The sequence below is a fragment of the Ovis aries genome, chromosome 15 (genome assembly GCF_016772045.2).
Source record: "Ovis aries strain OAR_USU_Benz2616 breed Rambouillet chromosome 15, ARS-UI_Ramb_v3.0, whole genome shotgun sequence".
NCBI classification, from domain to species: Eukaryota; Metazoa; Chordata; class Mammalia; order Artiodactyla; family Bovidae; genus Ovis; species Ovis aries.
Window position 1 is genome coordinate 75,844,897 of NC_056068.1, and position 24,412 is coordinate 75,869,308.

Consider the following 24,412-nt stretch of genomic DNA (forward strand, 5'->3'; position numbering starts at 1 on the left):
GCACAGACCCCCAGACGCAGGGAACAGACGTGTGGTGGGCGGCGGGGAGGGGAGCTGGGAGAGGGGAGTGACTGGGAGTGCGCGGTTAACAGATGCAAACTATCATATGTAAGATGGGTCAGCAACAAGGTCCTCCAGTATAACACAGGGAACTGTAGTCAATGAAAAAGAATTTGAAAATTATGTATACTGTGTATAATTATATATTATATACATATAACTGAATCACTTATAGCTAAAATTAAATCTGTGTGTCAGAAACTAACACAAGATTATAAATCAACTGTACTTCAATGCAATTTTTAATGAAGAGGACTGCCATTCAGTTCTTTTTTAATGGCTTCTTTACTAGACCTTATCTTTCATTTGCTTGACCATACTAAAGCATATGGTTATAGGCAGTCCATCAGTCATTATTTGGATTCTCTGTGGGTCTGTGTCTATTATCTATTCTTTCTCTTGGATTTTTACTCCATTGCCTTATTTTGTAGTATCCCTTTCTCCCTTAGTTGTGTTATATATTGTATATGAAAAACTATAGAGATAATGTGAGGCCTAGAATGATGTTATCTATTTTCAGAGAGGATTTATATTTGCTTCTGGCAGATGGCTAGAGCACTCACAATCCTGGATTACCTCAATCCAATCAGGGGTTGAAATCATTAGAAACTGGGCTTAAGCATCAGGGAGGGCTGATTTATTTCCAGTTACAGTTTTCATGGAGCCTTTTCCTGGAGCCTTAGAGAATTTACCAAAGTCCCTGAGTCCTGAACTCCAGAATTTTGACTGCCAAGTCTTAAGAATCATTTGAAAATTCAAGGACTTAACGATAATTCAAAATGATTACTGCTCAGTCTATCAGCTGCCTCTTTTATGACTAACACAGCTCTTGGAACTACTAGTGGGTATAATATTACCTTGTTTTTGAAGTGGTAATGAGTATAAATGATATTGTGAAGTGTCTGGAACAACTTTAATATGATATGAAAATATCTGAGGTTTCTATTGTTGAAAAAAAATCACAGGCACTGCTAATTCTATTATTTTTACTTTCATAGTTGAAGGAAATACTAAATCCCAATTAAAGGTTAGTAAAGATAAAGATGTAATTTTTTTTCCTATCCAAGTTTGTAGATTCCTCGAATTCAATCCATGGATCCTTCCGTTTAGAATCCCTGCCCATGGGGAAAAATAACTCCAAACAGTAGACTCGCCTCTTTGGATTTTATTCTCCTCTTATACCTGGCCTTGTCATTCTTCATTTGACTTGGTGGCTTGCTGATGACTTCAAACAGGTGCTTTTAATAATTGATCCAGCTTTTCTCAGCCAGGAGGGTTGGTCTGAATTCCTTAGTCTACCTCCTTGTAAGAGGGAGTGTTTGGAACTTTCATTCTAGCGGAATAGTATTATATTAGCAGAAGTAGAAAGTACCAGACACTGCACGGAGTCATGAAAGAGTCTCCCCTGACTTGTGGAGGGCCGGCACCTGTTGAAAAGTAACCAACAGGAAATAAGTAATTAGGATAGGGCCGGTTTGTGGAAGGCTCAATTATATTGAGATAAGAAGAAAGGCAAAGTGAAAGACAGTACCTTATAAAGGCTGAGAAGTAAACTCACTGCTTGGTCTTTTAATTTTTAAAACTTGGTTACTATTTGTTAAGCCCTGCGCATGATAGGTTGCTTCAGTCATGTCCAACTCTTTGCAATGTTATAGACTGTAGCCCTCCAGGCTCCTCTGTCCATGGGTTCTCCAGGCAAGAATACTGGCATGCCCTCCTCTAGAGGATCTTCCCAATCCAAGAATACTACCTCCTCCAGGGGATCTTCTCAACTCAGGGATCAAACCTGTATCCCTGATGCTTCCTGCATTGGCAGGCAGGTTCTTTACCACTGGTGCCACCCGAGAAGCCCTTATTAAGCCTTTAAACCTTAAACCTCTAAGCTAGAGGTTACCTCTAGTTGGCATTTAGTAAAATGCCAACCACTGTGTCAGACATGGTCCTTGAGGAATTCACTGTCATTCTTACAGGAAGCAGAAATGATGACAGTTTACATACTAGAAAACAGTGTATCCTACAGTGCTTGTGGATCCACTATATGCTAGACACCATGTTAATGAAGGATATAAGATGAATAAGCCAATTGAACTCGAGGAGCTAATGAACTGAAGGAGAATATCAGATGTAAGCATAATTATTAAGATACTGCTCAGTAAGTGCCGAGTAGAATTTCAGGCAACATGTTTTGGGATAAGTGGAAGAAGAGATTTATTCTGACTATAAATTTTGAGGAAAGCTTCAAACGGTCTTTAGAAAATGAATAATGGAGAACGGAAACTGAGCAAGGAGAGCTTCTCTAGCTCAGGGAATAGCATGAGCGAGGGCGCAGAGGGCTGGGGTATTCAGAGAACAAAGGGTCTGTGGTCTGTGCACCAGTCTGTTCGACCTGCTGTAGCAAACTATGGTAGACCATGTGGCTTATAAACAGGAATTTACTCCTCACAGTTCTGGATGCTTGAAGTGCAAGGTCAGTTCCTTGCAGAGGTTGGTGGGATTCTGTCTGTTGAACCCTGCATCCTGGTTCATAGGTGGCCATCTTTTTGCTGCAGCAGCAGTAGTCCATGGCAGAAGGGGCCAGGGAGCTCCCGTGAGCCTCTTCTGTAAGGGCACAAGTCCCGTTCATGAGCGCTCCATCCTCCTGACCTACCTCCCCAAAGCCCCATCTTCAAATACCATCACCTTGGGAATTAGGTTTCAACATACAAATTTTGAAAGGGCCACAAATATTCAGCATATTGCAGTGAGGTAATAGAGCTTAGGAAGATATCTACGTGAGGGGTTAGAAAGATAGTTTTCTCTCCTCTGTGACTGATAGGGTATTGGTGCCATTGACTGAGATCATTCAATTTAGGAACTACTTCTTAAATACCCCTTTTATAGGTGAACTGTGAACTTCCAGATGTTCAAGCTGGGTTTAGAAAAGGCAGAGGAACCAGAGATCAAGTTGCCAACACCCACTGGATCATCAAAAAAGAGAGTTCCAGAAAAACATCGATTTCTGCTTTATTAACTATGCCAAAGCCGTTGACTGTGTGGATCACAATAAACTATGGAAAATTCTGAAAGAGATGGGAATACAAGACCACCTGACCTGCCTCTTGAGAAACCTACATGCAGGTCAGGAAGCAACAGTTAGAACTGGACATGGAACAACAGACTGGTTCCAAATAGGAAAAGGAGTGTGTCAAGGCTGTATATTGTCACCCTGCTTATTTAACTTATAAGCAGAGTACATCATGAGAAATGCTGGACTGGAAGAAGCACAGGCTGGAATAAAGATTGCCAGGAGAAATATCAATGACCTCAGACATGCAGATGACACCACCCTTATGGCAGAAAGTGAAGAACTAAAGAGCCTCTTGTTGAAGGTGAAAGAAGAGAGTGAAAAAGTTAGCTTAAAGTTCAACATTCAGAAAACTAAGATCATGGCATCCGGTCCCATCACTTCATGGGAAATAGATGGGGAAACAGTGGCTGACTTTATTTTTCTGGGCTCCAAAATCACTGCAGATGGTGACTGCAGCCATGAAATTAAAAGACGCTTACTCCTTGGAAGGAAAGTTATGACCAACATAGACAGCATATTGAAAAGCAGAGACATTGCTTTGTCAACAAAGGTCTGTCTAGTCAAGGCTATGGTTTTTCCAGTGGTCATGTATGGATGTGAAAGTTGGACTATAAAGAAAGCTGAGTGCCGAAGATGTGATGCTTTTGAACTGTGGTGTTGGATAAGACTCTTGAGAGTCCCTTGGACTGCAAGGAGATCCAACCAGTCCATTCTAAAGGAGATGAGGCCTGGGTGTTCTTTGGAAGGAATGATGCTCAAGCTGAAACTCTAGTACTTTGGCCACCTCATGCGAAGAGTTGACTCATTGGAAAAGACTGATGCTGGGAGGGATTGGGGGCAGGAGGAGAAGGAGACAACAGAGGATGAGATGGTTGGATGGCATCACTGACTCAATGGACATGGGTTTGGGTGAACTCTGGGAGTTGGTAATGGACAGGGAGGCCTGGCGTGCTGCAGTTCATGGGGTCACAAAGAGTCGGACATGACTGAGTGACTGAACTGACTGATGCCTTGGTTTATCACAGGTGCTGGAGAACCAATGATTAACAAGGCATGGTCCGTACCTTGAGAGAACTCACAAATAAGCCAGTGGTTAAATTACTTGTGATTTGAGCTGACTAGAGGTTTAAGGTGTAAGAATAAGACTGTCCAGAGGACAGACATCTTAATTAAACAGGAAGGGTCACAGAAGGGGTCACAGAACAGGTAGCCCTCTAAGCTGAGTATTCTTTTCCCAACTTATTTATTTATTTTAAATCAAAGTTATACATGCATACAGTTTAAAGAATGAAATAGTTCTATAAGAATTGTAAAAAAGAAAAAGTCCGCCAACTCTCAGTTCCGTTTCCCATTCCTCAAAGATAACCACTTTCAACTCAGAGTGATTTATTTGGCATTTATTTCCAGATCTCTAAATTACTAGCTTATGTTGCTACTTCTTGATTTTGTTTCAAATGCAGGCATTCCCTATTGACTTCCTTTTGTAAGTTATTATTTCCTTTACCACACATATGTACCTTTACTTACCCCCCACAATCTCCCAGTATACTTATGTGCAGATTTTTGTTATTACTCTGTGTTTATATTTTGTAATTATATAAACACTATCAACCCTTGAACTATGTTGTATAACCTTCTTGCCCCTAGGATTTCCCCTGCTACTTTTTTTTTTTTCTCGTTTGGTTAATTTCCTATAGATTTATCACCAACTGAACCAAATTCTATCCAGTTGCCTAAACTTCCCTGAGTGCTGTGTTATTCCACTTGCCCCTCCGGATCCAGTCTCCGCATTTCTCTGCTCTGGGGGGCTGATCTGTAGGGATTTGAATCCACAGACTCCCTTGCCCTGTGGCTTCCATTTGGGTTAAAGCCAGTGGGAGGTACTGGCAGGAGATTGAAGGGCGGGAGGGGAGAGAGTGAGATGGGGGTATATGTTCATTTGTTTCTCTTTCTACCAGTCTGCTGTGGGCTGGGTTGGCTCTTTTCCTTTACTGATGGTCACAGCTCAGGTCGAAAGGTCCCTACTCTTTCTGGATTCCAGGAAGCTTTCCCTCCACCTTCCTCTCCAGGCCTAGGGGTAAACACAGATGCTAACTAGCCCTTAGGTAATCCATTCTCCCTCAGCCCTGTCCACACCTTTGTAAATACCCTTTTTCTAAAACACATTCCTCAGCTATCCTCTTTCAGTGCGTTATCTGTTCACTGCCAGGACTCTGACGGAAGCAAATGCGTTAATATTTGTATGTATGTATTCTCTCTTTTCTAGCTCCTTAAAGAAGTCTCCTCCAGAATCTTGTTTTCTGCTCTGTCTTCATTACTTGATCTCTCCGTGTGCTATATAGCTGCTATCAGGGATCTCTGGACTTTCACCGCTACCCTTCAGATCCCCTGTCTTCTTTCGTCTTTATTTTTGGTATAGTGGTCTTAAAAAAGGATCCCACATTCTTTGATATTCCTGCCCTGGAGAAGTGGAGTCTATGTGCCCTCCACTTGAATACGAATACGATAGAAGAAAGGCTTTGTGAGTTCCCAGGGCTAGGTCACAAAGGCCATGTAGATTCTGTCTCTGGGACCTCAGGCTTCAGCCATTGCCCCTCAGGACCCCCGTTACTGACTAGCCACCGTGCTGTGAGAAGCCCAGCCACGAGCCTGGTCTTCAGGTCGTCCCAGTCCAGGTGCCCAACCTGAGAGTGAAGAAGCCTCCAGCGGATTCTGTCCCCAGCCCTTTACACTGACCCCAGCCACTCAAGCCTTCCCAGTTTAGGCTCCAGACATCGTGGAGCAAAGACTGGGCATCTCTGCTGCACTCTGTATAATTCCCGACCCTACTGAATGCATGAGTGTGACAGCATTTTTATTTTTCATGCCACCAACTTTGGTGTGGTTCGTTAAGCAGCCGTAGAGGTCTGGAACAGCATTTGCTCCTAGGAATGAGGAAGCTCAGTAACAAAAGCCTAAAACATGCACCATTGGCCTGGAGACCAGGCAGCGGGCAAGAAATCAGGAGGACCTTGAGGAGAGGTTAGTGGAAGTCTGCTGGGCCTCGAGGAGACTATCCATGAAGGCTGAAAAAAGGGTGAGGAAAAATGGTTTTGGAAGCTGGAGATGGGACTTCCCTGGTGGTCCAATGGCTAAGACTCCACGCTCTCAATCAATGCAGGGGGCCTGGGTTCCATCCCTGGTCAGGGAACTAACTAAAAGATCCTGCATGCTGCAACAAAGATCAAAGATCCCGAGTACCACAATTATGACCTGGCACAGCCAAATAAATGTTGGGGGAAAGAAAAGACCCTTGTTATACAGAGACAGGAAGATTGGCATACTGTCACCTTTGGTAATGTGAAAAAATAGGAACTGTACCTGGTGAAGACAGTGGGCTAGCCATGGAGATTTCTGGGATGCCTGTCTGTCTTTTCCTAGCTGCCTACAGTAAAATGTGTGGGCTTCCCTGATAGCTCAGTTGGTAAAGAATCCGCCTGCAACACAGGAGACCCCGGTTTGATTCCTGGGTTGGGAAGACCCCCTGGAGAAGGGATAGGCTACCCACTCCAGTATTCTTGGGCTTCCCTTGTAGCTCAGCTGGTAAAGAAACCATGTGCGATGTGGAAGACCTGGGTTTGATCCCTGGGTTGGGCAGATCCCCTGAATATGGGGAAGGCTACCCACTCTAGTATTCTGGCCTGGAGAAATCCATGGACTGTATAGTCCATGGGGTCACAGAGTCGGACATGACTGAGTGACTTTCACTTTCACAGTAAAATGTGAGAGAAATGAGCTAAAGAAATGAGCTATTACATTTTCAAGTAGAATTTAGAGGAAATACAGAGAGCATGGATAGTGTTTCCAACCAGCAAAAAGTACTCAAAGTAAGAAAGTGCCTCAGGGAAAAGATCAAATCCAGAGTGCTGTCAGAAAGATGTGGTCTTATAAAGAGGTACCATTCGTTAAACCTTCAGATTTCAAGGTGGAGCCTCTTAGACTGTTTCAGAAGACCTCATAAGAAAACCCAAATAGGACCTGCTTCAGGGAGATTTGAGTGTATAGCTTTTGTCTGATGAAGTAAACTCCAATTAAGGTAATAGAAAAACCCATGTTTTTAAGAGAATTGTATTGGCAGAAGTGCCACCAGTTTGGACGCAAGAAGATAGAGATAATACAAAATAACAAAGTTATCTTTGGACCCCTGGACTTCAATGGACAGGAAGCAAGCCAAGAAAGCTACTCGGCTACAAACTGAAGCAATGTTTCATGGAGATGAACCTATGATTCAGAAGATGGAACCAAAAGCTCAGAGTACAGAGTCAAAGGCCACAGAAAATCATTACCGGGAAGAAGGATTGGGCCCAAATCAAGGAAATGAGACCTGTGCCTGGATGGATTTCAGAGCTGCAACGGACCAGTGGTTGTATCCTCTCCTCCTCCCTGTTTTTGAATAGAAGTGTTTTGTAGTTATCCTGCACCTGTACCATCGCTGTGCACCCTGGATGTAGGGGAGCACATATTAATAACTCATCTCCTCGGTGTATAGGTGCTTACATGAGGAGCCGGACTCCAGGAGCCACACCCAAGACATTGCACTGAAGGGACTCCATCTGGACCTGGCTTTGATTTATACGAAAAGATCCTAGACTTTCAGGTCGACGCTGAAATGGAATTAGACTTTAGGGGTTTCAGAGAGCAGTTGGGAAGAATGTTGTGGCCAGAGGGAAGCTGGCAGGTTCTGTTTTCCAGAGACAGCTGCACCAGTGTCTCCAGTCATCCATTCTGCTGCAGAGCGATCTTGCCACGCCCCAGCAAAAGGCAGAGTCTGCATTTCCACAGTGATGGACCTTGGCATGCATCTGTAGTCATTCATCATGCTGGGCTTTTCAGGATCCTTTCAATCTGGGACCTCATGTCTTTCAGTTCTGGGAAATTTTCTTCAACTTTTTTCTTGCCTTCATTTTCTCTGTTCTTTCAAACATCTTGTCTACTGGCATATACCCCCACAGACATGTAGTTTTGTATCAGTGGTATTATACTATCCATGCTGCTCTGTACAAAATACTATTTTTCAGATTATTTAGGCTGTATGTCTTTTAATATTTATCAGTACTTCCCTGGTGTCCCAGTGGCTGAGACTCCACACACTCCCTCCCAATGCAGAGGGTCCAGGTTCAGTCCTTGGTCAGGGACTCATACGTTGCAAGTAAGAGTTAGCATGCCACAGCTACAGATCCTGCATGCTGCAACTAAGAGCTGATGCAGCCAAATAAATAAGTAAATCACGATTTGGGTTTCCCTGGTAGTCTAGTGGTTGATGACTCACACGCCGATGCAGGGGACACGGGTATGATTCCTGGTCCGGGAAGACCCCACATGCCACGAAGCAGCTAAGCCCATGCAGCACAGCTACTGAAGCGCAAATGCCTGGAGCCTGTCCTCTGCAACAAGAGAAGCCGTTGCAATGAGCGAGCCGTGCACCGCAACCAAGAGTAGCCCCCCTCCCTTGCCGCAACTAGAAAAAGCCTGCTCACAGAGCAGCGAAGACCCAGTGCAACCAAAAACAAACAAATCTTAAAAAAAAAAAATTTATCAAATGGTGTGACATTTAATTTTTATCAATTAGCGTGGCATGTAAACATAGCCATTCCACCTATATCTATATGTAAAATCTTTAGACCGTTTCTCACACCTGGAAGTGGCCCACACACCAAATAAAACACTTTTTTAGACTCTGTGTCCCAATTTGAACTTCTGAAAATATGGTCACCATATGCTTAGGCATGAGTTAGGAAATGAGCGTGGTGTTTGATGTTCCCCATTACTCTTTTCATAGCTCTCCATTGCTTGTCCCTCCCTTCCTACATGATGACCCCATCTGAAATGCGTCTACGTAATGGAGAGTAGTTCAGAATTGCAATATTTTATGGAAACAATTATCTCTAATAACTTTTTGTAAAAATCATCTGTTTGTTTTGGAGTCTTAAGCCTAGTGGTGAGGCAGAATTTTTTTTCTTAGGAATCCAGATCTTCTCTTTAATCAGCGAAACCCTTTAATTTGCAAAAGATCAGTTTTGTGCCCTGTTGACCACTCAGTGAAACAAGCAAGTGTTAGAGAGCCCTTGTGTTTTTTCTTTGCTTGTAAATTCCATCAGGCTAGCCCATTAATTGCAGTGGATGGGAATTGGAGAGCTGTTCATTTGGCAATTAGCAAAGGGTGGTGGAGGAAAGGAAAATACCTTTCTGATATTTCTGCTTAGGAATTTGGGAATTCAGAATTAAGTCATAAACAACTAGATTAATGTGTTTAAATAACTTGAATCACTCTTAAATCCTTCCTTGTTTTGTAACATACTAACAAGATCTTAGAGATAGCTGAAACAGTGGTTGGAAAATACTGTTGTGGATTTAAGATCCTCGAAAAGCATCATCCATTAATGGGCAGAGTGTTTTGGCGCTAGACAAGCGCCAAGATGGATTAGCTAATAGAGTGAGAAGTCCCATGTCCTGTGGTTACCTCTGCACAGAGGAAGTGTGTAGTTTGTAGGCAAGAGGCAATTTCTTTTGGAGTTTACTGTCTTTGTTTTGCAAGGCTTTTTCCTTTTTTTTTTTTTTGTAATATATCATCCTAGAGAGAACAAGAACATTTAGTGGCACTCGATGGTACTCATCAGGAGTTTAGGATGTTGACATGAGAGGTTGTATAAAACAAGACAGAAAAGGTTACTTTCTGCCGGCTGCATCATTCCTGGCGAGAGCTTACAAGTTTGCTGCTTGTTTTTTTGTTGTCGTTGTTAACCCATTAGAGAAACTAACCACTATATTAGTTCCGGCCAAATCCTTGTCATCACTGGTGCTAAAAACCTCTGGGGGATCTCAGAGCACCTGGCCATTCTGAAAGCCTCTACGCAGTGATTGATGCGCGTCTCTGCAGGCTCCCCAAAGCCCTCCCCGCTTTCCCTGAAGCACCTTCAGGCATTTCTGCATGGCTACCCACTCTCTTCTGTTCCATCTCCTCCTCCTGCCTTACTGAATGCTGGATTTCCCAGCTCACAACTCTTAAGAAGGAGCTTTATTTCAGAGTAGAAAAGGGCCCCCATATGTGGCCTATTATATCCATATCAACTTGCTTACCCTTTTCAAACAGCTATTGTCTTTTAATAGGGTCTGGCCTGGCAGGGGGAGTCCTTAATTCCTGCCATATAAGAATGGGCAGCTTGAGTTACAGCGAACTGCAGTTTGGTGCTCTGATCAAAAGGCTTCTGTTGTTTTTAGGGTTTCTTTTTTCCCCCTCTCCTTCCCTCTCTCTCTCTTTCTATATCCTAGACTAATAATTCAGCACAGCAAGGTCATTACTGGCTTTGAATTGAGAGCTGAGAGTGTTAAATTACTGACCTAGAATAAAACAGATCTGGGGGGTTCTCAGGAAAGATAAAGGGATTCCGGCTAGGAAAGTGCAAGCCCAGCAACCTCACTTCTTAACTATTATTTTTTTTAATCCTCTCTGTCTCCAAAAGTCTTTTCTGGGACAAGGAAAGATCTCCAGCCAGAGAAAGTAGGTTAGGAACTCAGCGACGTCTTCTGGGAATTGTGGCCCAGGTGCTAGCAGTTCATGGGGCCTGCGTGACTGTCCTTTTTGTCTCCCCACCTCGTGAATATTCCTCCCTCTTCCAGCTTGCTCCTTGGCCAGATACTGGTCCTTTATCACAAAAGTCAAGTATATTTGTGATATGTCAGCAGGAAGAGTATATCCCTCAGGGGGATTTCCAACACGTGAAAAGCATACCATTGAGCCCCTAAAATATTTTTCAAATACTGTCATTAAAAGCTACTTCCATTCCATTTATATTTTATAAATATTATCTGTCTGGTCCTCACACACTGTAACAAGAAAAATTTCCCCCACTGTGAATGAATTTGACACCTTCCCTCAACTATATTAGGTCTTCTGAAGAAAGTCACTTCCATCCCTTTGTGCTTTGCCAAAACAATTATCTCCCATATATCTTTTTTTCACTATTACCTCTTAAAAGCCAGGCACCATTCATATCCTCTGGAAAATAATGACCTCCTAAATTTACTATTTTTAGAAAAGACCCTGAAATCTACTTTCACAGATTTTCTGTAAAGCAAAGTAACAGTAGTGAGCTTCCGTGGTGACTCAGACGATAAAGAATCCACCTGAAATGCGGGAGACCTGGGTTCCATCCCTGAGTTGGGAAGATCCCCTGGAGGGGGGCATGGCAACCACTCCAGTATTCTTGCCTGGAGAATCCCCATAGACAGAGGTACCTGGGGGGCTGCAGTCCACGGGTCTCAAAGAGTCAGACACAACTGAGCAACTGAGCACAGCACAGCAAAGTAATAATTATAGCTGGTATTCCCTGAATGTGGCAAGCACTATACAACAGGCATTACGGTCACGTTTGATCTTTGGCAGCCTTATATAGTAAGCATTCCTACTGTCACCATTTTACAGGTAAAAAAATAATTGAGGCACAGAGTGGTTAAGTACCTGGGCCGAGTCACACAACTAAAAAGTGATAAGGTGTGATAAGGTGTGCCCCAGACTGCTACTGCTGCTAAGTCATTTCAGTCGTGTCCGACTCTGTGTACCCCAGAGACGGCAGCCCACCAGGCTCCCCCGTCCCCAGGATTCTCCAGGCAAGAACACTGGAGTGGGTTGCCATTTCCTTCTCCAATGCATGAAAGTGAAAAGTGAAAGTGAAGTCGCTCAGTCGTGTCCAACTCTTCGTGACCCCGTGGACTGCAACCTACCAGGCTCCTCTGCCCATGGGATTTTCCAGGCAAGAGGACTGGAGTGGGGTGCCATCGCCTTCTCCGGCCCCAGACTAGTGCTTCTCAAACTTTAATTTGTATATGAATCACTTGGGCATCTTGTTAAAATAATGAATGGGATTCAGTAGGTCTGGGATGGGGCCTGAGATTCTGGCTTCTTAGAGGCTTCTGTGTAACACTGGTGCCGCCATCCTTGGTCCACACTTTCAGTGACAAAGCTGCAGTCATTCTTACTTCAGAACCGCTCTAAAAATGTGGTTCTGAAAAATTTAGTTATAACTGAATTTCTCTTTCCATCAAGCAATTCTATAAATACACACACTGGGCTTTTGTGTTACATTATTATTATCTTAACCAGTATCTTCATTTCTTTATATTTATTGTGGTAAAATATATATGACTAACATTTCCCATTGTAACAATTCTAACTCTACATTTCTGTGACATTAAGTACATTCACATTATTTTGCAGCCATCACTGCTATCCATCTCCAGAACGTTTTCACCTTCCCAAACCGAAACTCTAGCCATTGAACACTAATTTCCCATTTCCTCGTCCCCTATTCCCCGATAACCGCCATTCTGCTTTCTAGCTCTACGAATATGACTGCTCTAGATACTGCATTCCTGGGGAAGGAAATGGCAACCCACTCCAGTATCCTTACCTGGAAAATCTCATGAACAGAGGAGCCCGGAGAGCTGCAGTGCCTGGGGTCACAGAAGAATCAGGCCGGCTTAGCAACTAAACAACAAAAGATGCTGCACATACGTAGAGTCACACCGTAGTTGTCTTTTTGTGACTGGCTTACTTTATTTAGCTTACTGTCCTCAAGGTTCATCCGAGTTGTAGCTTGTATCAGAATCTCCTTCCTTTTTGAGGCTAAATAATGTTTGATTGTATGCCGCTATCACATTTTGTTTATCCATGCACCTGTCGATGGGCCTTTGGGTTACTTCCACTTTTTGGCTATTGTGAATAATACTTCCATGAACACGGGTGTACAAATATCTGAGTACTACTTTCTTTCTTTTTTTTTTTTTTTTTGACAATAAAGCTGGAAGTGAAATTGCTGGAATATATAGTAATTCTGCCAATAATGTACTTCCTAAGGTACGAGTTTATGTTCAAGGTATTGTTTGTGTTCCTCTTTTTCAAAAAAAGAAAAAGAATTTCTTACTTAAATGAATCTTTAAAGGTTTGGCAGGAAAAGTGAGTTTCAGTATACATTTCCATTAAATTCTGTCATCTATAACTGCTTTGTGATTTTCAATCACAAAAAAACATTGAAAATGTCCTTTGTGTTTTAGAAGATTGGTAATTGGTTAAATGATACCAAGTAAAGAATTAGAGAATGGCAGTGTTCTAAAATAAATCAATACTAAGAAGGTATATATCACAGAGAAAGTTTAATGTGAATGAATTCAAGACGGAACCTGACAAGCAGGTGTCTGGGGAATGGGAAAGTGAAAGTGAAAGTCACTTGGTCGTGTCCCACTCTTTGCGACCCCTTGGACTATACAGTCCATGGAATTCTCCAGGCCAGAATACTGGAGCGGGTAGCCTTTCCCTGCTCCCAGGGATCTTCCCCACCCAGGGATTGAACCCAGGTCTCCCACATTGCAGGCGGATTCTTTACCAGTTAAATGTTAATGTTCTTCCTTTAAGATTTCCTGAAGTAACTATCCCAGGATCATCAGAGACTTTGTGATACCCTTTTCTCTGAGGTTTTTAACTAAATGACGCATTAGATTTTCATGTGTTTACAAAGCTCTGTGTAAGACCCTGCCTACTATCTAGAGCTCTTTCCTCATGTATCTTTAGAAATAAAATTCTCTGTTGGAAATAAAGTAAATCAAAGTGATATTGGAATCTGATAAGTTTATAAGAACATTTGAAAGGATATTTATAAAGGTATCAGGAAGAAACCGACTTCTTTCCATCATAGACCACCGAATCACCAAGCCTGCTTTAATCACGTGTGCCTAGAGCTCTCTCATTTTAGGAGTTACCAGGTAATGCAAAAAAATTAAAAAGAATGGACTTGCATTTGGAAAAGTAAAAAACACAAAATAACGTTTACCTAAAGTCAGGAAAATGAGTATTTTTAAAGTATAAATGAGTCAACTAGCAACTTTTAAAGATAAGTATACATACCAAAAGAAACTGCATTTATTTTCTAAAAAGTAAGACCAACTTTGGAGATAAAACAAAAAATAACACAAAGAAGATAACTGGAAATAGTGGTAGTAATGTAACGCAAGACGTGATGAGACGAGATGATAACCCTGGAGAAAACAGGATCAGCAGCTGCAAGTCTGATGTATGTGATTCTAACAGAACAAACCCTGCATCACAACTCCCCTTCAACTTTATTTTCATTTTGAATTATGATCAAATCCAAGAAAGACTTTGTCCTATGACTAAAGCATTTCTATGAAGCTTTTTTTTTTTTTTTTCAGCTTAATTCATATCATCTTGAACAAGAACAAAGGATGATGGTTTGAGAATTACTTGCTGGCTTTGAACCGAGAGAGCTGATAAATGTAATGCCTCCAGCTCTTGAATGGGGTGGAGGGAAGTATTTTTAACATTTAAGGGACCCATAAAAATAGGGTTGGGTCTTCAGATCCTAATGAGAATAGAAAGATGATAAAGAAGAAAACCTTATAGTTGTAGGCAGAAAGTAGAATATTCCTAAAAATGTCGTCTACTGTTGTACTGATACAAAGCTCAGACTTGCAGTGGGTAGAGAAAACCTGGAAGGAAATTAGTATTGAGTTGGAAAAGCTAAAGAAGAAAACTGACAAGAAATTAGATGCGAATATGATTTGCTATCTGGCAGTAAAACAGATGAAAGCTGTTTTGAGGTCCGGAGGTAGAGAGTAAGCACACTGTGAGAGAGGAACAGTAGGATGTGTTGAGGGTGACTAAGGAGAGCCTTCCCTGAGGCACTAAATTTAACTTCAGCAGCAGAAAAGAGGGCTTCCCGTGGCGACTTAGCTGGTAAAGAATCTGCCTGCAATGCAGGAAGATCCCCTGGAGAAGGGAATGGCAACCCGCTCCGGGCTTCTTGCCTGGAGAATTCCTTGGATGGAGGAGCCTGGTGGGCTGTAGTCCATCGGGTCACAAAGAGTCGGACATGACTGAGCGAAAAAAGTAGTACAGATGGGATGAGCCTGTTGACAAAAGAGATACAGAGGTTTAAAGATAGAGCCAAAGAGAGAGAACAACAGACAACAGGTTTAGAGACCACATAGGAAAATGTGTGAGATATGACATGGAGCACGAGATAAGGCTGACAGAAATATTGCAGCTTCTAAAGAGGAGCATTCTCTGTCCAGAAAATGTTCCTCTACGGGTAGGAGACATTTCCGAGAGAAATCATAAAAACAAAATTACTCTGAATTTCACGTGAAGTTAGACAAGCTCCTGGACGTTCTGTTATCAAGAACTCTATTTAGAGACCAAGTAGAAATAAAGAAAACTAAAGATCTATGGTAACTCTTGTTAAAAAAATGTCTTTACTACATTACTTGCAGAATATATGGAAGACAGAAAGAAAGCAATCAGAAGTCAACAACCCTAATACAATGAGTAAATACAGTTGCCTTTTAATTTTTTAAATCATTTTCCTTATTGTAGACCTACTATAATGTACCTAAAATATAAAGTACTCACAATTTTATTTCCTGTTTTTTATCATGTGTGAAAATCATTTTCTAAATTGCTACATTGTCTTTTTATAATTTAAATTTCTAACATGCTATAAAGAGTATGTATTTAGTAATTGTCTCCTGGTGCTCTGTGCATTGATTTCCCTCCTGAGTTACATGTATTTGCCTGTTTCTACTGGTATGAAGTAAACAACCATTTAAAAGTAATGTTCCTTAACACTTAACAACTACAGACAGTAACAGATGTTAATGAATCATCCTACTTCTCCATTAATGCAAGTGAGTAAGGAGTTTATATGCAATTGGGAGTTTACTGTAGCATACCAGGCCTTCAGCAATAAGTTTTGAAGTTGGAATACTTGAAAAGGGAGTTTGGAACATTTTCTTTTTTAACTCTGGCAGGGGGTCCTTACTGAATTAGAAACAAAGATCCAGTGGAGAGTGGTTTACTTTCAGAGAAGCAGCATGAGAATTTGCTCAGGCATCACCCTGTGTAGAAACACTCTCCTTTCCCCTTGGCATCAGATGCCCAGAGTGGCACAATCCACGGCTTGAAGTAGATTCTTTCTGCAGTTTGGTGACAGAAGAGCACTTGGCGAAGTAACTGAGGAAAGAAAACTCGGCACTGCTTATGCCTCCCATTGCAGAACTTTGCACAGCTCTCGGGGCCTACGAGGCCGTCTCATGAGTTTTTCTCTTCATAATGCAGTTCGATGTGATCTCACTGATATCATGGTCTGAAAACTAACTCCGCTGCTGAGGATTACTCAGTCAGGCAGGGAAAAAAAAAAAGAATCCCGGTATGAAATGCCAATGCTAAGTCTTCAGAGTGAACTGATAAGCTTCTGATTCAGTGGTTCCGCTCTTGCAGAGATTACTGCTCTCATCCAACACAAGGGCAGCTCAGGTCTCACAGGTTGGTTCACCAGGGACTGAAGATCGATTAATCCCTGTTGAATTTCTTCCTCAATTGGAGATTTTTTCGTTTGTTTGTTTAGAAGCCAGTGATCTCAGATACTCTACTCCTAATTTAGCTGCAAAGGAGAAGATGAGGAGCATGGTGGACACCCACCTGCAGCATGGTGGATTTCCATTTTCTATGCTGCTGACACTTACATCTTCCTGCCCAACAGAGAAGAGGCCCTGCAGCCAGTTCACCTGATGCGTGAACTGGGCAGAACCTATTCCACATGTACTGTGCAGTAAAGACACACTTGGTCAGATTTCCCTATGGACACAGAATGATATTGTTCATTAATTTTTTTCCTGTTGTGAGTATATTGTATATTGAACAATAGATTATAACAGCCCAGGAGAGAGTTAGAAGTTTTTAGAAATTCTGCAGTCAACTTTTGGGCAGAAGTTTCTTTGTAGCATTATGTGAAAGAAATTGGTGTGAGACAACTTCTGCTCAAGTGTGTTGTCGAAACTGCAACGTAGACCAAGCTGACATGCTTCACTGACCTCTCTCATAAGTTGGCATTGCAAAATTCTATAGCAGAAAAGCAATGGAAAGAAAACATTTAAGGGCTTTAGGCTTGATCTGAATTTCATAAGGCGGGAAAGAACAAACACAGGCATAGTTAGTTCAGGGGACCAAATCACACCACGGGAATATATCTTTAGGGTTTGGCGACTTTTTGCAGAACAAAACTCCAGTCTGTTAGTCTTGCCAATTTGATAGTGGGAAATAGGCCACAAAAGGTTTCTTCTCTATTCCCTCTATAGGGAATATATTTTTTCCTTCTGCTTCCAGAAACAGTAAAGGGTTACTTTAAATCATGATTCTTTCTAAAGTATTTTGGATCTCTGATCTTATTTATTTTTCAGAGGTTGATCTACACCCTATATATTTATCACCTTGGTGTGGCCAGTTTGTGCTGCATAATTGGGTGTGATCTGTTCTCATAGATTGCTTCTTTGATAGATCTGTTTAGGATTTCTTGCAAACAAAACTCATCTCAAAACGGCAAACGGCAGTTCCAATTCTAACAGAAGATCATATACTCTAATGAGCTAGCCTGATTTTAGAGAGAAAAAAAAGGAGATCCGTGACTGGCCTAAGAAGACGGAACTGTTGCAATCCAGTTTAACTGTGTAGGTCAAGACTCATTGGCCATTTTCATTTTGAGTAAGAGCAAAGAGTATCTGGAAGGTGTGAAGTATTGTAGAAGCTTTGAACTTTTGCCTCTTGGCACATTGAACATGAGGTGGAATATTTTAATTTGGTCCTTTTGCTCTTTATTGTTTCTTTATATAGAATGTGAATGGCTATATAAATAGTATATAAATCTACTATGTATATAAATAGTATATAAATCTACTATGATTACATTTATATTTAATTCTTTCTTTGGTAGTCCTTGAGTTACTGACTACTTAACCAAAGTAACTTAAATCAGTTCTAACCTTTTGCTTTTTAATATTCAAAATTAAGATATTTATGTGAAATTGATATCATAAATGAATCCTTAGAACTTCTTTAGTTTTTCTGGAGAAAACAGATACCACTTAATAGAAGTCTGTTGACTTTTTTCTGTATAAACAACTTTTTGTTATTAAATGAGGAAATGAAATTGTATCAAAACTATTCAACATACTTACAAATGTCTGGTTATAAAGGTCATTAATTTTAAACAGCTTCTGCTGTATTTTTTGATATGTTACTCTAGAATTAATTAAATAGTAACCAAATAAAATGGTACAACTGAAATTTAATTAATTTATTTTCTTTTTAAAATCAATTTGAGACATTTGTCCTCAGACAATTTCATTTTAATAAATTTGCTTTATACCTTTTAGGATTAAAAATTATTCACAAAGATCCAGAGAGTTCCTGAACTTTTTATTCATGACATCTTAAAAAGAAATCATCAGATTTGGTCAAAAGAACACCTATATTATGCTAACTTTAGCATAAGAAAGAATAGGAAATAAAAATATATACATCTACCTATTCTTTAGTATAGAAAACAGACTTGTAAATGTAGATGAAATGATGTAATTAGGCAGAAAATCACCATTCGGCAAAACCATCATAATTTTTATTGCTTCTGGCAAGAATTGTCGTTAGATGCTGAAAGTAGTAAATGAAGGTTTGAAGAGTCACAGTATATTTCCCACAAGACTTACTCGTTACAAAGGATGAGTTCACCACTCTACAGTGGGTGAACCTGGCAGACACTGCTTTACCTAAATAATCCAAGTTAATATCACCAGTGATTAGATTAACCCCCAGCAAGTGCCTCTTGATATGATGCACTAGGGAAACCCAGCATCACTTCTGTGATAATCCTCCCAAAAGAGTATAACCTGGACCTAGTAGTGAGGAAACAGCAGACGAACCCCAACTGGAGGAAAACCTGTGCTCTTAAAATGTCAGTGTCAGGAAATACAAAGATCCAGGAACTGTTTCCAATTAAAGGAGACTAAAAAGTCATGACAACTGAATGCAATGTTTTGTCTTGAATTCTCTTTTCCTGTAAAGGAGACGTTATTGAAACAGTTGGTGAAATCTTAATAAGGTCTGTAGAGCAGATAAAAGTATTATATCAGTTTTATTATATAAAATAAGGTGTTATATCAATGGTATTGTATTGCTCATTGTATTATTGTTGCATAAGAAAACTGCCTATTTTTTAGGAAATACATAAAGTGTTTAGGGGTAAAGGCACATCATGTCCACAAGTTGCTGTTGACTAGTTCTGAAATATATATATATATATATATGTACACATGCATGTATGGGTGTGGTAGAGGCTGAGAAAGGAAGAACGGTGTAGGGAGAGCGAATGTGGTAAAATATTCACATTCAGGTCATCGAGGTGAGGGGTATTCAGGAATCCCTTGTGCTATTCTTGTCACTTTCCTGTAAATTTGAAATTATTTCACAGTAGAAAAACATGAAATCTCAAGGGAATAAAACTAAAAACTTAAAGAAAATGAAAGAATTTACTCAATGAAGTTTAAATAATGGTTTTGGAGAACTCCATTTGAGGCAGGCATCTGGTATACTTTTGCATGCCCTTTTAAGATTATTTTTAGGAACTTTTGTGTTTGATTTTACAGGTAAGCTTGAGGACCTTTTTTTTTTTTTTTTCAAAATTTGTGATCCAATTTTATTTATTAATTTTTCTTAAAGTATAGGTGACCTACAATATTATATTAGTTTCATATGTACAGCATAATAATTCAATATTTTTATAGAGTATACTTCATACAAAGTTATTATAAAATATTGACTATATTCCCTGTGCCGTACATTGCATCCTTGTAATTTATTTACTTTATACCTTGTAGTTATACATCTGAATCCTATCCATTTATTTTACCCCTCCCTCTACCTCTCTCCCCTGTGCTGCTGCTGCTGCTGCTAAGTCGCTTCAGTCTTGTCCGACTCTGTGTGACCCTATAGACGGCAGCCCACCAGGCTCCCCCGTCCCTGGGATTCTCCAGGCAAGAACACTGGAGTGGGTTGCCATTTCCTTCTCCAATGTATGAACGTTAAAAGTGAAAGTGAAGTCGCTCAGTCGTGTCTGACTCTTCGCGACCCCATGGACTGCAGCCTACCAGGCTCCTCTATCTATGGGATTTTCCAGTCAAGAGTACTGGAGTGGGGTGCCATTGCCTTCTCTGCCTCTCCCCTCTAGTAACCACTAATTGTTCTCAAGATTTATGACTATTAAAGAACATTTCAGTTTCGTTAAATACAGTGACAAATTAATGAGAATGTGCATTTTTATGCAGGTAGAAAATATGTTTTGGATTAATTAACTCAAAATTCACCAAGGACCTAAACTTAAGAGCTAAAACCATGAAACTCTTAGAAGAAAACAATCCAATATCATCCTGACGTTGAATTTGGCAATGGTTTCAAGGCTATGACACCAAAAACACAGAGAACAAAAGAAAAAATAGATAAATCAGACTTCATCAAAATTAAAAGCTTTTATACATCAAAGATACTATCAAGAAAGTAAGAAGACAGCCTACAGAAAGAGGGAACATATTTGCAGCTCACATATCTAATAAGGGATTCGTATCCAGATTATGTAAAGATCTCTTACAACTCAACAACAGTAAAAAATAAACAAGACAATTCAAAAAAAAAAAAAGGACAAAGAGCTTAAATAATCATTTCTCCAAAGAAGATATACAGATGGCTAATAAGCACATGAAAAGACGTTCAGCATCATTAGGCATTAGGGAAGTGCAAATCAATACCAGAGCGAGATACCACTTTACACCTGCTAAGAGGGTGATTAAAAAAAGAGGTGGTAGGATCACTGATGTTGATAAAAATATGGAGAAACTGAAACACTTGTGCACTGCTGGTGAGGGTGTAAAATGGTGCTAGCGTTGTGGAAAACAGTTTGGTGTTTTCTCAAAACATTAAACATAGAACTACTCTTTGAGGCAGACTTCTTGGCATAGATGCAAAAGAATGGAAAGCAGGGACATTAACAGATACTTATACACCCAAGTTCATAGCCACATTTTCCACAGCAGTCAAAAGGTAGAAACAACCCAAGTGTCCATTGACAAATGAGTGGACAGACAAAATGTGGTATATACCTGTGGTAGAATACTATTCAGCCTTAAAATGGAATGAAGTTTGATGTCTCCCACAACATGGATGGGCCTTGGAAACACACTTAGTGAAAGATCCAGAAACAGAAGGACAAGTATGATTTCATTTAGATGAGGCGCCTAAAATAGGCCAGTTCATAGAGACAGAACGTTGAATAGAGGCTGCCAGAATCTAGGAGAAGAATAGAAGCAGGAAGTCAGTTTTTTAAATGGATATAAAGTTTTAATTAGGGATGATGAAAAAATTTGGGGTATAGAGAGTGACGATGGTTACACAGGATTGTGAATATGCTTAATGCTACTGAATTGTACACTTTACAGTGTTCAAAATGAGAAGTATTATCAGTGGTTAAAATGATAAATATTAATATTTTTATCTTACCATAATAAAAAAGTTTTTCAATTTAAGAAAGGTAGAATTCAAATTCTAGAAAATAATACCCAAAGATTAGAAGAGTGCTAATAAGTGTACTTTTTGGCCCTAGTTTTGATAAAGATGATTAATTCTGTATTTAAAAAATGTTCAGCTAAATATGTATATTAAATTTAAGAGAAATACTAAAAGATTACAGATTCTGTCATAGCTTCCAAACTAATGGGATGGGTGATGTTTTTTAAAAACTTTACTAGCACACCAAAAAGTAGGAAAAGAGGTGGGGAAAGAATAACAGTTCAGAGAAAAGACAAAATAAGATGGCAGAGATTAATCAAATATTTATTTTAAAAACTCACCAAAATACATAGAATGTAAAATGGGTAAAAAAACAAAATCTGAGTATTTACCTTTTTAAAATTAGCAAAAAGATTGAAATTGAGAGCATGGAAAAAATATGCCAGAGAGCATGGAAAAAAATATGCCAGGCAAATAGCAATCAGAAAAAAAATGCTAGTATTGCAGAATTACAACACTAATATCAGACCAAAGTCCTGGGCTTTTGAAAAGATCGTAGAAAATAAATAAATAAATAAAAAGATCTAGAATGTTGACTTTCAGTATCACTAGTGTGGCTGGCTACAAACATAAATCCTGATGCTTTCTTCCTGGTATCATTCATCTATTTTTTTTTTAATCTTTCTTAAGCCATATCTACTACATGTTAGGTAATGCAGTGGAGACAAAGATGAGTACAAACTAATTGATTACCGTATAGAATGTAATAGAGGATATAAACCCAGTCACCTTAAAACAAGGCAGCAAATTGTGAGTGTCATCAAGAGAGTTGCAAGTGATGTATGATGGGAATTGGCTGTGGTGGTGGAATCAGGAAAAGACTTCATGCACATGGTATTTGAGATGGTCCTAAAAGATTGGATAGAATTTAAGAGGTGGGGGTGGTAGGAAAAAGATATTTCAGGTTGAAGAAAAACAGTGAAGTTTGGAGTAATTGTGTTTTCTGCTTTTTCTTTACAGCCATCTTATCTAAAAGAACTTCACTGGCTGTGTTAAGGTTGTCTGTTAACTCCTTAGGTAGTGATTATGATCTCCATAATTAGCTGCCTCGCTAATTCCTGCTTATTTTTACTTTTAATTAAATGTGAGTTTTATTGGTATGAATTATCTAAAGATGGTAGTGTAAACACGATTCTAAATCTTTTTATATTCAATATTATCTGACTTGCCCTGTTGTATAAAATTCCTATTTTATAAGTTCTTGTGTATATTTGTATTCATCTGTAAATGAGGCTCAGCTAGATTCTTCAATGCGTAAATTACTCCCTAGTTTTAAAAAAGCTACATGAAGTTTTTTTAAAGCTACATGAAGAATAGAATTTCACTAGTATTAGTTCCATTTTAGCCTAGACCATGACCTAGACACCAGCTTGTCTCCCTTGAGGGGTGTGCAGTACACTTTGGGACTAATTCTTTGCTGGGTAGCTTCATAAATTTAGGCTAAAATGTTATCATTTGCTAGACTCCATTTGCTGGAAATGTGGCCCACTCCATTTACCTGTAACAGCTCATTTGCTTTATTTTTCATTTTCCTTTGCTCAAGACAACAGCGCTGCAAACCGAGTAATTAGGTTAACACTTTCGTTGCTTTTTAAAAATCTCTCTTCTAATTCTTTGCCAGATGTTGTCCTCATACTTCCTCACGGTATCTTAGAAGTAAGAGTTCTAGGCTCGTTTTCCATAGGGAAAGAAGGGCATGTAATTTTCTTCTTCATACAGTGTTGTTAATATTAACAGAAAGAGGCTAATTTTATCCCAAGTGATAATATGCTCCATGTTAAAGACAGATTAGACACTTCCCTCTAAACTTGGTCAGGGAAAAGGAAAATGGATTAGATGGCTCCTGATGTTTTTTTCCTGTTCAGTACGGAGACTCGGAATATTTTCCCCCTTTAAATAAACAAATGAAAAGTGGCATTTGGAATCCCACTATCCCTCTACTGCTTGCCATCTTCAGCTAATGTCTGCTTCTCTACAAAGATTAACATATTTTCCACTCATGATTTATTTGTCAGGGACTTTAGGAGTTTTCTGGAACCAGAAGTCTGTCTTTGGTAGTGATGATTACTGGATAATTGCCTATTCTTTGGTGGATTTTCCATTTTTAGATTACGCCAGGCTCTACAGCCTTTATTTCTTTGGCAGAAGAACCCAAAGGCAATGGAGTGTATTTTTTCCCCTTCCCCAGCCCAGCTTAAACAATGACTCACTTGGGCCCTGGGGCTTTGCTTCATACTCCCATTCAGGGGCCACTTTCTACCCTTGTTTTCCTTATTTGCCTTTAGTGTCTGTCTGGAACTTTTTATATCTTTGGCATGTGGACTTTCCTCTAAGGTTATTGTCAGAGAGGTATACAACACCACCCCCAAATTGCAACAGACAATCCAGTTGTGTTTCCATAAGCCGTGTTGTTCTTAAAGCACCTAATATAGGTCAGTTATTTAGCCGCTCAGTCATGTCCCACTCTTTTGCAACCCCATAGGCTGTAACCCGCCAGGCTCCTCTGTCCATGGGATTTCCCAGGCAAGAATAGTGGAGTGGATTGCCATTTCTTTCTCCAGATAGAGGCCAGAGAGGAGATAAAAAGAATGTCTTCAGTTCAGTTCAGTTCAGTTCAGTCGCTCAGTCGTGTCCGACTCTGCGACCCCATGAATCGCAGCACGCCAGGCCAGGAAACCTAATTTCAAATGGGGTAGAGGGAGACGTATTCTCCAAAAGGATATGAGTGCCAGCATCATCCAGCTAAAGACAAAGATTTCCCTCTATATGAGATGTTCCAACAACTGATT

General features: G+C 40.1%; 1 protein-coding gene across 3 annotated transcripts in view; it reads left to right on the forward strand.

Moving 5' to 3' along the window:
• Nucleotides 1-24,412, forward strand: part of CSTPP1 (centriolar satellite-associated tubulin polyglutamylase complex regulator 1) — a 212,818-nt gene that overhangs the window by 66,374 nt on the left and 122,032 nt on the right. The gene's annotated exons all lie outside the window — the stretch shown is intronic.